Raw genomic sequence first — 5298 nt, forward strand, 5'->3', positions numbered from 1 at the left:
AATAATAGGAGGGTTTATCACTAAATTTGTGATAGACATGACTGTCAGCTATAGCGAAACAGAAAAATGTTTTCTTAAGGGACTGCGAGGTAAGTATATAAAATCTTTGAATACCTAGATTAAGATGCTGTTATGTGAAAAATGGGTGATGTGAATCCATTAATGAGTGGAACAATGCGGAGCGGAAGGTCTACAAAGATATCGAAGGGTTAGGAAACAGTCCTTTAATTTCACCTCCGCGAGTGAACGAGGAAGAGTGTGCATGGGTTTCTCCGAGGAGTGTGGCCAGTTTGATAAAGCAACGCATTCCGCAGTTACTGTCCCCACATACGCCATCACCCACATCACCAAAATCGCCTCCATCTTCGCCCACACCACCTCCACCAAACCAACAGTTGTTAGGGTCCCACCCTAACCCCCTTATTTATGTAATGGGATCACGTCATAGTCAAGAGTCAATAAAGCCCATATTAATAATTGTAAGTGGTTAATTTGCAATTAATGATGGAACCACAGTTAGTTGCAAATGGGTCGTAGTATTAGATAGATGGTATTAATAAAACCCACGGTATTGGCCCATGGTATTGCATGTATGAGTCATATATAAAGGATAGAGACTCCCTGCGAGGAGCATCGTGTCTTACTTTGTAGTCGCGCTCTGCTCTATTGGAGGTTTCCCCCTCGAAGGGGCAAGTGAACATTACTCTCTGAATAATAAAATCATTGCTATTCTGTGTTCTGGGTATCTTTTCTTCGCATAATCTGTATTTGGGTATCATTTTGCAGGTTAAGAGCATAACAAGTGGTATCAGAGCACTTTCCAGGGCCGGTGGGATCTCCATTTCTTAGTAAATTGTTTTTTGGCTAGAGACGTGTTCCGGCGTCTTTAAACCATGGGATCTGTCGTTGAGTGCATAAACTTGTAGATTTGGGGAGGCATGCATGCAGGAAATACAAGAGGTGGTCACGTCTGTTGGACTCCCTTGTAACCCCTGTGGGTACCCCTTTGAGTAGTAGCGTGTTAGACATAACCGCGCACAGATTGTCTTCCACATACCCTCTAGGTATATCGGAAGCCCCCTAGGCTCCCTTGAAACCTCACCATAGATAAACCGTCGGCCGTCTTGCGGCTATAGTACACTGAGAACAGCACTCGGGGAGATTACTCGCCCGTACGATAGGGTAGTTGGGTTGTACGGATAAGGGTACAGTCGATCCTCCTTAGTTAGAGCCCTGAAACATTGGGCCGAGTACTACTGCTAGACCCTTATGTATATTGCGATCTGTAGCACCTGACACTACTCAAGACCATAGTTCCCTTTTCTATCGGGGGATCACACAGCATCTCTTCCAGATCCGCCTGTGCAAAGGGGTGCAACAGCAGCAGACATCAGTCCTGCAGTCTCGAGTTCGTAGATCAGCCATTCCGATCTATTAGATCCATCAGATCCGCAGAAGCAGTCTGTTCCGCCATCAGATCCGCCATTCAGATCTCTCAGATCCACCAGATCAGAGTCGTTGTGAAGGGTCCCTATATCGGGGTATAATTTTTGCAGGACTTTTGGCCGCGTTGACATTTTGAGGATTTGGCCACTGCAGTATTTATAAGGAAGGAGTAAAAATCCGTTAGGAGTTTTCAGAAGAAAAAAAAAAAAAAGCAGTCTGAGATCTTTCGGGGTGCTTATTGGTGATCTAGCCCATTAGAATCAGGACGACGAGCTGAGCACGGTGGTACCATTCACTTCTTAGTGAAAATTTTTTAGGCGGTCCCAATTTTAAAAAAATCTGGTTGGTGTATGGTAGAAACTAGAGCTCAAGCGATGGCCAATGAAAGGATGGACAAACTTGAAGAATCAATGCACAACCTCCACCTTCAGCTTACCGAAATATGTAGCATGGTCGAGAAAATAGTCTCGAAGGGCAAGGAGCAAGCCCACGAGGAGGAGTATAATGGCACTGAACACAATGAGGGTGAGTCTAGCCACTCTCCTCACGTCTGTCACACCCACCCACCACCCAGTCAGCGACCTCCCAAGTTGGATATGCATAAATTTGATGGTTCTCACCCGTCGGCATGTATAGCACAAATGGAGCAGTATTTCAAACTGAATCACATCTTCGATGATGTGAATCGGCTTATGTTGGGGAGCATGTACTTGGACAATGAAAGGTGGCAATGGTGGGAATGGCATCAGCGTTGCACTGGACCTTTTAGGACTTGGACCAAATTCACCAAAGCTCTTCAAGACCGCTTTGACTAGGAATCATCTTTTTTGGGTCGTCTTACTAAGCTCCGTCAGACTGGTATAGTGGATGAATATATTACAGCTTTTGAAGCCTTAGCCTTCCGCACTTGGGGTCTCTCAGATGTGTTCTACACGGAATGTTTTATCAGCGGTCTTAAAGAAGCTATCAAAGCCCAAGGCCTACTGCACCACCCTCCCACATGGACGGAGGCTTGCAAGGTAGCTCGTAATGTGGAACGTGCATTAGCAGCCCAATACAGTCGCCCAAATTTCTCCGCTAAAGGTCACCCCCCACAGGCTCACAACACGACTCAAACACTTAAGGTCCAAAAGGTGTCACCTGCAGAAATCGCCGAAAGAAGAAAGCAAGGCCTATGTTACTACTGTGATGAAAAATACTCCCCAGGTCATAAATGCAAGGAGCCCAAATTTTTTCAAATTGATGCCACTGACTACAGCTCAACAGAGGAAGATCCACCACTGGAGGAACAGGAGCCGCTAGAAGAAGACAACCAAAAGGACAATGTCTCTGACGAACCAGTTATTTCGTTGCATGCTTTGGCAGGGATTTCTTCCCCTCAAACTCTCAAAATCAGAGGTTTTATTAAACATCGCCCAGTAGTAGTCTTGATTGATAGTGGAAGTACACATAATTTCATCCATCAAAAAGTCGCAGAAGCAATGCATTGTTTTGTACGAGCAGTTTCTAACTTCCAAGTTCAAATTGTTGATGGAGGCACAATGAAATGTGAAGGCCGCTGTGAAAATGTCAAACTTCAAATGGGGGATTATCAGTTGAAAACCCACATGTTTGCCATACACATGGGGGGTTGCGACATTGTCCTCGATGTTGAATGGCTCCGCACTCTTGGGCCAATCACAATGGATTTCCAGGAGTTTTATATGAGTTTTAAGCAGAACAACTACACACATACCCTCCGTGGACTCCAAGCGGGAGCCCCCTCTATCATCAGCTCGCATAGGATGGAAAAATTGTTAAAAAAGGGCAATCATGGAGTTGTAGCTCAATTTAATGCCATCCAGGCAGTCGAAACAAAGCCTCTACTAATTCATCCTGAGATGCAACAGATTTTAAATAACCATCTTCCGGTCTTTGACAAGCCTCATGAGATTCCACCCTCACAAGGGGAACATGATCATAGCATCACCTTGGTTCCAGGGGCCCAACCCCCAAATGTGCACCCATACAGATATCCGTTCACCCAAAAGAATGAAATAGAAAAAATCATCAAGGAGCTTTTGGAAGCAGGTGTCATTCGTCCCAGCATTAGTCCTTATTCATCCCCAGTGGTCATGGTGCTCAAGAAATATGGGGAGTGGTGGATGTGTCCCGACTTCAGGGCCCTCAATAAGTTGACAGTCAAAGATAAATTTCCCATCTTGGTGGTTGATGATTTGTTGGATGAACTCAATGGGGCTCAATTCTTCACTAAGCTGGATCTTCGCTCAGGCTACCACCAAATTCGCATGAAGGAAGTCGACATCCCTAAGACTGCTTTCAGAACTCATGAAGGCCATTATGAATTCCTGGTCATGCCATTTGGTCTTTACAATGCCCCCTCTACTTTTTAGAGCCTTATGAACCACATTCTCAAACCATATCTCAGGAAATTTGTCCTTGTTTTCTTCGATGACATCCTCATCTATAGTTGCACTTGGGCCGCACATCTTCAGCATGTAGATCTACTCTTGCAACTGCTCCGCAAGCATAAATTATTTGTCAAGATATCCAAGTGTTCGTTTGGCATGGCATAAGTAGAGTATTTGGGCCACATTGTGGGGCGTGAAGGTGTCAAGGTGGACCCCAAAAATATCTAGGCAATGCAGGAATGGCCTCAACCTAAGGCCTTGAAGAGCTTGAGAGGATTTTTGGGTCTCACAGGCTATTATCGTAAATTTGTCCGCAACTATGGTCGCATAGCGAAGCCCCTCACCCAAATCCTAAAGAACAATTCATTCTTCTGAAATGAGGAAGCACAACAGGCCTTTACAGCTCTAAAAAATGCCATGTGTTCCACTCCAGAGCACTACCTGCCTTCACCAAATCTTTTGTCATTGAATGTTATGCTTCGGGTACAGGTATTGGGGCAATCTTAATGCAGGAAGGGCGACTGTTGGCATTCACAAGCCAACAACTCAGTGGGAGGAATCTGGGCCAATCTACCTACGAGAAGGAAATGATGGCCATCTTACATGCAGTCGAGACCTGGCGACCTTACTTATTGGGGCAACGTTTCCAAATCCGCACAGATCATCACAGTCTTAAATATTTTTTGGAGCAATGGCTAGCCAAAATGCTGGGATATGATTATGAGATCATTTAAAAGAAAGGGAAAGACAATAGTGTAGCAGATGCATTATCTTGCCAATTTGAGGAGGAAAGTACTCTGCTAGCAATTTCCCTCCCCATTCCAGAATGGATTGAAGAGGCTCACAGGGAATGGTTTTCACACCCCAGGCTCTCCCAACTCAATTCTCAATTGCAGGTAGATCCAAATTCCACCAAGGGCTACTCGTGGCAGGATGATATTCTTCGCTACAAGGACAGAGTCATAATATCACCAACATCCACCCTCAAAAGTCGCATTTTGGTAGAATTGCACAACTCTCCCATTGCAGGACATTCGGGCTTTTAGAAGACATATGCTCGCACCAGAAGATCATTTTTTTGGACAGGCATGAAAAAGGACATCCTTACTTTTGTAGCAGAATGTGATGTTTGTCAACACCACAAAGGGGAAACCGTCAACACACCAGGCACATTACAACCATTGCCCATTCCAGCATCAATTTGGATGGAGATTTATATGGATTTTATTACAGGTCTTCCAAAGTCAGGGAACAAGTCAGTCATCATGGTGGTTGTGGACCGAATGTCGAAGTATGCTCATTTCTGTGCCCTACCCCACCCGTTTACACCAAATTTGGTTTCTCAAACTTTCATGGATCAGATCTTCAAATTGCATGGCATGCCCACTTCTATTGTGTCCGACCGCGACCCGATCTTCACCAGTAATTTTTGGCAGGAACT

The sequence above is a fragment of the Pinus tabuliformis genome, chromosome 7 (genome assembly GCF_031772625.1).
Source record: "Pinus tabuliformis cultivar Carrire ecotype Pingquan chromosome 7, CPIR1, whole genome shotgun sequence".
Taxonomy (NCBI): Eukaryota; Viridiplantae; Streptophyta; class Pinopsida; order Pinales; family Pinaceae; genus Pinus; species Pinus tabuliformis.